Source organism: Lygodium microphyllum, chromosome 19 (genome assembly GCF_053477565.2).
Source record: "Lygodium microphyllum isolate KBCC chromosome 19, Lygodium_microphyllum_v1.1.10, whole genome shotgun sequence".
NCBI lineage: Eukaryota > Viridiplantae > Streptophyta > Polypodiopsida > Schizaeales > Lygodiaceae > Lygodium > Lygodium microphyllum.
In genome coordinates, this window is record NC_141153.1 from 64,298,007 (window position 1) to 64,311,026 (window position 13,020).

A 13,020-nucleotide genomic window follows, 5' to 3' on the forward strand; every position below is an offset into this window, starting at 1 on the left:
TTGAGGAAAGGGATGTCCTAGCCTATCCTCCCTTTGGCTAGGTGGTGCCCCTTCTTTAGCTCTCTTAGTGAGGATTGGAGGCTGGGTGGGTAAGGGGCAACCCACTCATCTTTTCAGCTCTCAATGCCAATTCTAGGTAAAACATGAATGCATCTTAGGGCACATGGTGTCCCAGAACGGCATTGCCACTGACTTCTTGAAGATCAAACTTACCATCACCAACTAACTATAAGGGAGTTCCATGCTTCCTAGGACACACAGGATACTATCGATGCTTCATTCTGAACTATACATTGATTGCTAGACCACTCTATAAGTTGTTGATTATATTTAATGGATCGAGGAGTGCCAATGCACTCATGAGGAGTTGAAAAAGGCTCTCACTACAACACTAATTTTATGAGCCCCAAACTAGAACATAACATTCCATGTGCATATTGATGTATCAAAGTTTGCCGTTGGAGTCATTTTGTGCCAGCCTGGCAAACATAACCTTGACTATCCAGTGAGCTTTACTAGCAGACAACTCACGGATACGTAGATGAACTACTCCACCATGGAGAGGGAAGGTTTGGCCATGGTATTTGTTGTAAAGAAGTTTCGACATTATCTTTTGGCCACACCCTTTACCTTCTTCGTTGACCATCAAGCCTTGCTTTAACTTGTCAACAAACCTTCCGCTACTAGATGCATAGCTTGATGGTTACTTCTGCTTTTAGAGTTTGACTTTTTTTGTGATTGTCCGCAAGGGGGCAAGCAACATTACATGGAAAATCACGTGTCCCACATACCCACAGGAGACGCTACTGCACATGGCACTATAGATGACCTACCCGATGTGCACCCCTTTAGCATGTCTAGTGAGAAGGATTTATTCAGAGCCAACTTGACACCCTATTGGATTAATGACATAGTCCAGATCCTGGAGCACGGACTGCCATCTGAGACCATGGAAGACTACTTTACTGCCGCGGGAACTACCCCTACTAATTAGGCTACGATCGCTAAGTTGAAATTGATCGGTGAGGCACGCCTGTGGTGAAAATAGTGGTGTAAAGACCAGGGACTTGAGACAGCTATTACCTAGGAAAAGCTGAAAGAAGCTGTGCGTGGTCGATATCTTGAATTTTAGTCCGACTAGCGATAGCTCTATTACCTTGGGTTATCATAAGTTTCACGATTTAGTTTAGTGCTTAAACTTTTCAGCTTCGTTTCCACATTAACATATCTTACTATTTCCTTTAACATCAATCATTATGTGAAAATTTTCACTCTCTGTGCTTCTACTACTAGGGAGGGAGGGAGGTTCAAAATTCAAATCAAGTTTTGTATGTGGTGTAAGTTCATGAGGTTTTTTGGAAGTTTGGGGCCTTTCAAACCTACAACTAAAATAATATATTATAGACATAAGCAATGGTAGATCATGAGAGTACAATGGCTTCTTGTGGACATGTTTCATGAAACATGGCTTGTAGTTTCCTTATAGCTAAACCAAAAGAGCCACTACTATGAATCATTTGTTAATGGGCATTGGAGAGGTACTATGCATCCAATAATATAACACACATTTTCTGCTGCAGAGAGTAACCAATAAAGATGCACTTCTCAGCTTTTGGATCCAACTTGGATCTCAACTCATCTGGCACATGAACATAGGCAATGCAACAAAAAATCTTCAAATGAGAAATATCTGGTTTCCTACCAGTATACCTCTCCTCTGGAGTCATCCCATGTATTGCTGCAGTGGGAGTCCTGTTCATTATGTAGACTGCTGTAGCAACTGCTTCAGCCCAGTAAAAATCTGGCAAGTCTTTCTCGTTGAGCATGGCACGAGATACCTCTCCAATATGCCTGTTTTTCCTTTCTGCAATTCCATTTTGTTGTGGGGTATGACTACATGAATATTGCTGCCTTATGCCATGCTCCTGCAGGAACCTTGCAAACTCATTTGAGAGGTACTCTCCCCCTCCATCTGACCTTAGGCATTTTATTTGCAGGCCTGTTTCTTTTTCAACCATAGCTTTAAGAGTTTTGAAATGCCCAAAAACTTCACTTTTCTTTTTCATAAAATACACCCAAACTTTTCTGCTATAGTCATCAATAAAAGTGACAAAATAATGACAGCCTCGAAGAGATGCAGCTTTACTAGTCCACACATCAGAGTAGATTAATTCCAATGGCTTCTTACTCTCTTGAACATGTCTAGGAAATGGTTTCCTTGCCTGTTTTCCAAATTGACAGGCTTTACATACCTTATGCATTTCTGCAACCTTGAATTTAGGCAATCCTGCAACAATATTTTGGGCTTGCATTGATTTAAGTCGTTGTACATTAACATGACCAATGCGTTTATGCCAGATATCAATATATGCAACTACACCGGTCCCATGTGCAAACATTGCTGCACTCAATTCAAGCATGTCTGCATCCAACGTAAACATTCTGCCCTTCTTCTTTCCTTTTGCTATCAAGCGACCTTTATTTTTCATATTCTCAATAAAGCATCCATGAAAATTAAATCTGACCTGCAAGCCCTGCTCAACCATTTGACCAACAGAAACCAGGTTCTTGGTGATATTCGGGACATGAAATACATCCGACAAGTATTTCTTTTTCCCGTCCTTCATTGACAAATGAATTTTTCCAATCTGCACAATAGGATGTGCAGTATCATCACCAGTCTCCACAAATCCTGGTTTTTCCATTTTGCTTGCATCCTGCATGACCTGTCATGTGGTTTGATGCACCTGAGTCAACATACCACACATCGTTGCTTTCTTTTGCACTTGTCACAGAATTGGTCATGTGCTGCACCATAAATAAATGCTCATTTCTGTCATCGCCCTGTCTATTAGAAGATGCATAATTTCCTTGTTGCAATTTTCCATTCATGATGTCATTCTGCTTTTTATAGCAGTCTTTAGCCATATGACCCATTTTACCACAGTAGTAGCATTCAACATTGCTGTTTGCATTTTGGCCTCTTTGCCATCCACCACGACCTCTTTGGCTCCCCCTGCCTCTAGAGTTACCACGTCCTCCTCCATAGGACTGGTTTTCTTGAGTTTGTTGCATATTCTGATTTCTACCATGGCCTCCAGATCGGCCTCCTCTACCTCTGTCTCTACCTCTTCCAGCATTTGAGTAGAAGACAGCTTCTTTTGAAGTTCCTCCTGAAGAAGATGCACCACCATTTCTCTGCTTCTCAGAAATTAGAAGAGCAATCAACTCCTCAAAATCAGGAAATCTTTCTCGGACGGAAATGGATGTTCGGAACTGTGCATAATCCTTTTCTAGACCATTCAAGGTCACAGAAACTAAATCATCATCTTCCACTAAAGACCCAATGGAAGCAAGTGCATCTGCAATCTTCTTCACCTTCATGTGGTAGTCATTGATGCTCATACTTTCTCTTTGCACATTGTGCAACTCTTACTTGAGCTGCATTTTCTTGGCTTGCGTATTTGTGCTATACATTTTTTATAAAGTATCCCATGCGTCCTTTGGCATACTTGCATCTTGAATATACATAATCATAGAGTCTGAAATGCTGATAGACAGCCAGTACATAACTTTCCTGGCTCTCTCATGCCATGCTTTAAATGCCTGCATTTGCTGTTGATTACTAGCTATTATTCATGGGCGGTGTATCAACCGCATCTGCAAAGTGACAAGTCGGTGACATAAATGCACAACGGTCACCCTGGCATATCACGAGTGGAGCTCGATATCTCAACACATTGTCCATGACCAAACATGCCTATTCTTGGGAGCATTCAATGTCCCTCGGTGTTTTGGGCTTGAACAGGGCGGAGGAGCTCCCCCACCCTGTTGTGTCTATCATCCTCATCAAGCTCCAATCAGATTTTCTTTGCAAGCCCTAAGAGGCTTTCTCTTGTTGCACTAACTGTTTTTCCTCCTCTTCATATGCAGGTCCCTATTCCTGATCAATCTCCCACTCATTGATAAACCGTTGCAAGGTGCTCTCTCTCTCCCCTGTGCATGATCTCATTTTGATAATAGGCCTTTGGTGCATGATGTGGATTCGATGATCAGATGAGTGGTGCATGAAGGCCATTTGTGAGCTGATGAGCTCTCCCCCGTGCATGAATATTAGAAAAAATCTTTGGGAAAGTTTAATGCAGCTTCCCCAATCTTCCCTTGCTTCAGAGCTCCTTTCCCTTCCCTCAAGCAATTCTCTTTCCCATTCATGAACTTGTTTTGGTAATACACCTCTAGTGCTACATGTTGTGGATTCGATGATCAGGCAGGTGGTGCATGAAAGCTGTTTGATTTGATGAGTTCTCCCCCCTACATGAACATTAGAAAATTTCTTTGGGAAAGGTTAATGCAGCTTCTCCAATCTTCCCTTGGTTCAGAGCTCCTTCTCATTTCCTCAAGCCATTCTCATATCTAGAACACGAAAAGGGTTACCCTATGGCTACCTGCAAAGTGTTGAATCGATGGACTTGGACAACCTAGCTCCCTATCTATCTTATTGAATCTTTGCCTTTCAACGATGCTCATGGATCAGGGCAATATTATGAGGGCAATGATTGGGGATTGTAGATTGATTAGTCTTGCTAGGGCAATGTTCAATGATGGGATCTTTGCCTCCAAGCTTTGATTTCAATGATCATTCTAATTTTAGTACCATGTACCTACGAATGGCAATCTTCATCGAAACTGGTTGGCTACGATAGCAATCCAGATGAATATCATGTCAAATTAGGTCATATGATTGAGTGGCCTTCATGCAATGTTGACATACGATTATGCATGCATCATTTCCCTTTCTCCTGGTCTCTCTAAATTGCAGTTCATATCATAATTTTAATCATGGTGCTGATGACAGGTTTTCTGATCACATCACAAGGAATATAGGGCCATTGCAGGCATCAAACTGAAAGGATGATCACATGAAAGGAAGGAAGATCAAATAGTAGGTGCTCTCTATGTGTGTTTTGCTTTATGTTTTATATTACTGCATGCTTTATGGTTCATGTTTTATGTTTTATGCTTTGAGTAAGCTTCATGTCAGATTCAAGAAATGATTCAATGTGGGAGCTTTCGCTCAATCGCCAAGGCCCACGGACTGCTTATTGCTTCAAGCATTTCAAGCTGAATGCTGATAGCTACCTCTGGCATAGCCATATGCGCTCTCAAGCCTACGAGTATAGTGAGCTTATCTCAATGCCCAGTCGAGTACCCTTCTCTCTCAAGCACACTAGTAGCTTCACGATTTGAGATGCAAGGTCAAGCAAGCTCAATCCTCCACCTTCAAGCCGGGCACATGAGACAAGAGAAGAGAAGAGAAGAAGAGAGGAGAAGATGGAGAGCTTATTCACCACAGTCCCTCACCCTCACACACTCACTCCCTCACTCTCTCACACTCCCTCTCTCGAGCACAAGCATAAGCAAGCAAGAAGGAGAAGAATAAGAAGAAGAGAACCACTTTTGCCACACACCAAGAGTGAGCTTCTCTATTCACTTTTTGGTTGTTATACATGTCCTCATCCCTTTGTGCACCCATCCCCTTTTTTACATGACCGCCATCTTGCCAAGGTCCTCTTTTCCTATTCCCTTCTATTTACATTATGCCTTCACCTATGCCCATCTACTCTTTACAACTTGCACAGGAGGGAGCCTAGTGCTCTTTTATAAAAATTTGGGGGTGCCTTTACATTTTAAAATGCGCCTTTGCCTTTCCCTCGACTTTAAGGCTATCCTTACACTTTTGGCCTTTTTTCCTCTTATCCTTTATCGAGCCACATTTTTTCACTTTGCTCTGTATTTTTGAATTTTCTTGAATTTTTTGTTGCTTTCTTTTTCTGTATCTTGCACTGCGGTTAACATTACCCCCCTCCTAGTTGAGTGCTAGTCTTGTGACACTTGCGAGACTTTATTGATGAGGACTGGGATGATTGAAGGGTGGTTATGTGAGTTAATGATTGGGCCTTTGTGGGGATTGGACATGGGAGAGAAGCATGTTGAATTGAGGTTGTGGAGATCGAGGGTATATTGAGTGGGTGACGGGGGTCTCCAAAGTCGATGGCTAGGCACGGGTTGTTGGATTCACCTGAAAAAGAAAAGAGAGTTCACTATCTAGGGGTGTGCCTACCTTGCCATGCCATGCATCATGTCTATGAGTGCCAGTGGAATTGGAAGCTGGGTTGAACCACAAGTAAGCCAACTAGGGTGTTGTTCCACACTTAAGGACTAAGTTCGTGTATAGGTGCAGTGAGTGTAGCTTAGGGAGACAAGTCTAACCATAGGCGAGTGTGATCTCCCTAGGTGTGTCCTACCCTTGATGTACCCTAAGCATGAAGTGGGGGCAAAAGGGCTAGGGGATTAGGAATGGAGCCGGCCGACCAAGGCCACTGGACATGCCTAACACTTGAGGAGCCTTGGATGCAATGATTGTGGCACTCATCAAGTGAGGTGTGTTTTTTCGCTTTCTCTTTTATTTACTTTTCTTTCCTTGCTCTTGTCTTTTTTTCTCTCTCTCTCTTTTCTTTTTCTTTTTCTTTTTCTTGTTTCCTTTTTCTTTCTTTCTTTTTTGCTTTTTCTCCTTTTTTTTTGTGAATATGCACGAGGAACTTGTCCTTGTATTCATAGCCATAAGAGGAGGAGGCTTGGGGCTTAAGCGATTTACTAAGGAAGTTCCTACCCCTACATATAGTCTTTTAGATTCATGCATACATTCAGAGGGGTTGTTGACAAAATGGGTGACTACACCTAGTGAATCGGCTATCATTCATGTCCTCTAGTAAGGCCATAAAAAAGGATGGGAGGAGGGTGGCTCTTATCATGAGCCTCGCCATAGTGTAGCTATCTATGCTAGCATGCAAATCAAAAAACAAGGGCGGTAGGCAGTATTCATGAGAGGTAGATGTTGCTTAAGCAAAACCCTAAGTAGCCTAAGGTAGTTATATGTTGTGATAAAAGTAGGATCGAGTATGAAGAGAATTCGCTAAGGAAATGGGAGATGGAGGGCCCTAGGTTGTTTTCAGAGAATATAAGGACTTCCTCTAGCTTAATAGCATTTACATTGTAGATTTTAGGGAAATCGTAACGACCATGAATGTCGGAGTTAAAGTCCACCCCTACCCTTCTTGGATATGGCATGTATGTTGAGTCTTTTCTCTCATAGTGTAGGGTGCTACAAAATGACATCCATGTTACCGTCCCAAATTCTCCACCTCCACTTTGGCTGTGACTCGTCCCTTTGATAGTATTGGGAACCTCCATGACTTTGTCTTTCTAGTAGTACTGTGCCTCTATCCCCCACAGTGTTGGATTCTTATCTTTTTCTGTGCTCCATCGATCCCCAAGCCTTCTGCCCATGCTTATCACTTCCTCTACCACTTTAGGGGATAATACTTGGCTCAATGTGGGTGGTTATTGGAAAGTGAATTCGAAGGGCGGCTTGCACTTGTTCTCCCACAGTTCCCACACTACAAGTTCCATGTTCCAGTTGATAGGGAAGTATTCTTCTTTTTGCAAGATGGGAGCTTTTGGAATTGCTAGGGGTCATGCCCTTAGTCTTGTTCACTCTTGTTCCAACATTCTCTTCCTCCTTTTCATAACCTCCACTTTTCTTTTTGCAATTGCATCCTCTAGTGGCACTTCTTGCTGAGCTTCTGGCCTTTGGAGAGGGTAGTTGGGGGACCTAATCCTCATCTTGTTACCTCACTTAAAAATTATGCCCCACTTCAGGTAGTGGAATTTGCTGCTCTTCTTCTCTCACTGGCTCTTGTGCTCCCTGTTCCTCTACATACCCTAGCCATTCCATCTCTTGGACTGTTAGTCATGCCCTTAGCAGGTACTCCCTTTGCTCTTGTTGGCATAAGTTTGGTTTTGCTTCATGAGCTTGGACACATAGGCCGTGCCTTATGGCTTTGCGAGTAATCTCAAGCTTCTTCTTTAAGGTTTCAATGGTCTCCTCCTCTTCTGGATGCGTGGCATCTAAGATGGTAATGAGGAAGGCATGTTGCTGGGCTTCCATGCTCATCTTTATGGCCTCTGCGCCTTGCTCTCTGCCAATACCCTTTTCCCTTCAGCATGGGCTAGACGCCTTGCCAGTTCTCTCACTCTCTCCTTGCTTTTGGCGACCCATTCCTCTACTTTTCGCTTCATCTCCTCTAGGCTTTCATTCTTCCTTTGTGCTAAGGCTACCATCCTTGGCTCCATCTCTTTCCACCTAGGGATTGCTTCTTCTTTCTTCTTCTCCATGTGCTTAATCTCCCTCTCTAGCCTTCCCTGCTCTTCCAACTCCACTAGTAATCTATACTCCATTTTCTCCATGTCTCTTCAATGCGCTTCCTCTCTTTAAGCATTCTCTGCATCTGCCTCAAGTTCATCCATTGCCTTTTCTATCCTCTTCAATTTCTCTCTCAATTCTTCATGTTGCACAAGGATGAGCTTGTACTCTATTTGCAACCCTACCAGTTCATGTCATTCTTCTTTAAGCCTTCCTTACCAATTATCTTCTTCTTTCTTTCTAGCCTCAGTTCTTCCTTCAGCTCGTACATTTCTTTTTAGTATCCTGCTACCTGGCGAGTCCTTTCCAACTGGAAGGCTGCCAACATTTCTCTTTTAGCTTCCAATTCAGCTACCATTGTTTTCTTCTCCACCTTTTCCCTATCTAGTTGTGCGAGAAGCTCTTTCACATACTCGTCATAGTCCATGGACAACAACGGTGTTGTAGGTATGGTAATTGGAGATGCCTCTATTCTCTACCTCTTGGGTTCTTACCTAGATTCAACATTTGCAGTAGCTGTCGGTCTCTTCATCCCAGTCTCATCGGAGCTCCCCCCACTTGAATCATCTGGGGCTATTTCTTGCACCTTATTCACTAGGTATTGCACCCATGCCATGAGGTTGCTTGCATCCACTGTGCTAATGACTCCTTGGGTGGTTGTGGGAGTTACAGGTTGGGGCATTAGAGTAGGTGGGATTTGATACAATAGGCCCTTGCCTTTGCCTTTTTCCATCGGTGATGGTTCAATTTTTGGCACTTTGGTACTGGTGCTTACACCTTCTTCCCTTGGTGGACTCATCGCAGCTAACTCCTCCTCCCTTGAGGGCTGCATCTCTTTTGCCTTTGCCTCTGCTTTCCTCCTTCTCTTTTCTTCAGACCTCCTCAACTCTACCTACACTCTCTGCAATTTAGACTTTTCTTCCTTGGTCATTCTTTCCCTAGTCTCTTGCCACTACTTTTGAGAGGTCGTCTTCTTTGGCCACATAGGCCCCCCTTGGTACCTCTGGTTCTCTGCCCTTGCTCATCGTCCTTTCACTCGATTACTCTTACTCTTGGGGTGGCGACCTTTCAAGTGTCTCCCCCACTTTCTCTTCACCTTTCACCTCTCTTATAGCCTCTTCGATTATGGTGGTCAACACCCTACCAAACCTTAAGATGGATACTTTTGATGATGACTTCTTCCTTGCCATCCCTGCTATGAAAGCCAGAGACTCCCCGCTTGCTGGTCTTATCCTTTTGCCAAAGCTTCAATGGTTTTTCATACGTAGCCATTCCAATTCACTTCATCGAGGGACTTGGTTGCATGGCTCTCTAATATGGGCACTCCAATTCTACTCATCAAGGCATCGTACCTTTGTCTAGAGAATAAGGCATGGATCACCTTTACTAGCAACCTGACTTCGGGATCCAGGATGTCAGCTATGATGATGTTGTCATTGGTGTGGACTAGGGCTTTGTCCATCCCTAGCATGCCATAGACATCCCTCTTAGGTTGCCTCTCGACCTTGTTGACCAAACCCAATGCTTTTTCCACTACTTCTGGGCTCAATTCTACCTCGATCCTGTGGAGTTATTCTCCTTGTCGTAGTGTCATGGTGCCATTGTTCCTATTGGCATCGAAGGTTCGTAAGAACTCCATGCACATATTATAGTCTACAACCTATCTGACCTTCTCCATGTACTTTCCCAAGTTTCACTAGTCAACAAGCCGCTTCATGGCCGGTTCTTCCATGACCATGTCATCCAAGTTCATGATGTATTTGAACTTGAATCGATTGAAGGCCCTAATCTATGCCGTTAGGCTGTACTTCGCATGTTTTTCTTTTGTAAATGGAAGCTTGCCTTTGTCTTGGCCTGCCATTGTATGTTCCTGTCACAATACCACAACTTACCATTAGTTTTCTTGAGATAACTCTTGCAAAACAATAAGTAGATAATAAATGTAAGTTATGGAAAGGTGAAGTGCTTAAGTACAAAATAAAGACTTTGGCTCCAAGCAATCCACGCAATCCAAAAGAAATTATGATAATTTTCCTCAATCATAAGTTGGTGTTTATTCCTTTAAACATTGGTTGAGGTTCGAGACATGTTTTACTTTCCACCTTACCCCCTCCCTCCCTCCCGGGAAGGATATGAACCCTTCCTAGGATTGGAGAACGAAGGGTTAAGGGCATTAACTACAAGCTTACGATGCTTTACTCTTGCATTAGCTAGTCATAGAAACGTGGCTTATATTCCAAGTGAGCATGACAGTCCATGTTGTGAGGTCTAATACCTATGTGTATAATGTAGGTTCGGACATAAGTTAGGAAGTCATCGAAGTTGATCCTACTGGCAAAGTGTAGCTCTTCCCTGGTAAAGACTTGATCTAAATAGGGGTGGGCCATGTTACGATCTTCTAAGGGTTGATTGCGAGTGATGACCAATACTCTAAAGGACGTAGGAGCCACATAAATTGGGTTACACTCAGAGGTTTTGATGGCACGTTTCTGCTCGGCATTGGTCATAATAATTGGGCAGCGCTCTTGTTTTCATTGAAGACAGAAAGTGTACCATTTGCATAGAAAGGAGGAGTCAGTGACAACTAGCCTTTTAAGTTCTTCTAGCTCTTGGTTTGTGGCAGAGACTTTGCTCTTGCTATAGGAGGTGATTAGCCTTTGTCTATGAGCTTGCTTGTGAGAAATCTCAATGGCGATCAACTCCTTGGCTACCATGGGGACTTTAATGAACATGAACTTAGATTATTCCCAAGTACATGGCATCATGGATACATCAGTTGCTAAAAGGCTCATCTAGGAGGCCCAGCTGTTCGTAGCTTTTAGAGCACGGCAAGGCACCCCCCCCCCCCACCCCACCTCGAAAAACCCCGCTCCATCCACACCACCCCACCCCACCTTAGAAAACCCCGCTCAACCCACCCCACCTCACCTCACCCCCCCACGACACGGCATTGCGAAGGTAGCATGCAAGCGTTTAATGCATGTGACCAAATCATCCCCCGTGTTCGCAACTAGATCAGAGGCCAATGTAAGAATAAATATCCACTCATATAAAGGTTTAAGGCTTATAGGAGGTTGGGGTTTGACTAGACTGGATAGTTTAGCACAAGTGGTGTCTGCTGCTTCAACAGATCCTTAGGATGTGGGCTAGCCACTTGTGTGAGGGGCTTGGTTTGGGGCTCAGATGTTGTGCTACTACTTGTTGCTGGTTGTGAAGCCGTTAGAATGCTAGCAACATAGGATTGGGTTAGTTTAGGGGCAACGGATTGCAATTTTTGGTTGGTAGACCTATTGAGGTTTGAGGAGTTTGGTTTTTGACTCAAGCGATATAGCAGGTTTAAGTGGCTCACCAGTCTTTGGAGATGGGCTAGTAGAAAATGGTTAAGGGGTGCATCTGCTACTCTTGGTCTTAGGCACCTAAATCCAGTTATTGCCCTCATAAGTAGCCTTGTGTGCACAACAAGGCTATAGGTACCCATCACTGCTTGACTGTTCATTGAGTTCTAGAATGCCAACCATGTCTCCTACACTTAGGGCATGATGTTCGGGAGTTATGGTACCTTGTAGGTCGACTCTTGGATGGCGGTGATTGGCATTTAGGTACCCATTTTGGTTGTTGCTTAGTGGTCTTGGTTGCATTTCCCTTGGGTTGTGATTGGTTGGTCTTGGTAGAGCATGACAAGTCATGACCCCCTTCTTAGACTTTGTGCTAGATACTACTATCGGTGGTGCTGCAGGCTTGGGTGGAGCCATGTTGCCCTTGTTAAAAGCCGTTACTATCCTCACAATGCCAATGATGAGGTGAATGCGCTACGAGTCATAGTCGACGTTGCAATGTGCCTGCTTCTTGAAAGCGCGTCCTAGTAGTGATTCCTTACCTGCAAATTTGGTATTAGGTAGCACATAGAAAATCATGGGTAGGCTTTCAGTCTCGATAGAGACTGCTACTTTGCATTTCCCTAGTAGAGGGTAGGATTGTCCCCCAAATGAGTTGAGCTTAGCATTCGTGGGCTGCAATTGGGGCTGACCAATGGGAGTCCAATGCTTGTGAGTAAGAATGTTGAAGTCAACTCCCTCAGGAATGAGCGCATTAAAAGTGCATGTCTTTTGAGCAATGAATCTGACTTGAAGATAAGGGCCTCCTTGTCTGTATCCTCAATTTTCATGATAGTGACTAGTCTTACGTTGATAGGCGCCGACAACATTGGCGACTTGTGCAATGGATGGGTTGGGGGGTAGTACTTCTTGAGACGACTGTTGTTAAAGAAGTCTATGCTCTCTTTCTCTAAAGTTTTGAGCTCTACATTGCCTGTTCGACTAATATTGCAGACTCTAAAAGGCTATAAGCCTTTGAATTTCATCTTCTACTTGTGGCCCTTTACTGAATATAGCAATACTAGGTCACCTTGATCAAAGTCACATCATTTGGTATGCTTGTCAAACCAACGCTTGCATATTGCCTTCTCAGATATTAGCACATGAGTAGCTAGGAGTCGTATCTCGAAGAGACGCTCTAGCTCTACTAAGTGTTCGGTCCATACTTCCTTCCCTTCCCATCGCTCTTGTACTACCACTCTCAAGCTAGGGACGAAAAACTCTATTGGTAGAATCACTTCGGTTCTGTAGGTCAACTTGAAGGGCATTTGCCCAACTGCTATCTTATAGGCTATCCTATAGGCCCATAGTGCTACCATGAGTTTGTTATCCCAGTCATTGCGCAAGACCAAGAACACCTTAGTCAGGATGTTCACTAGGAAC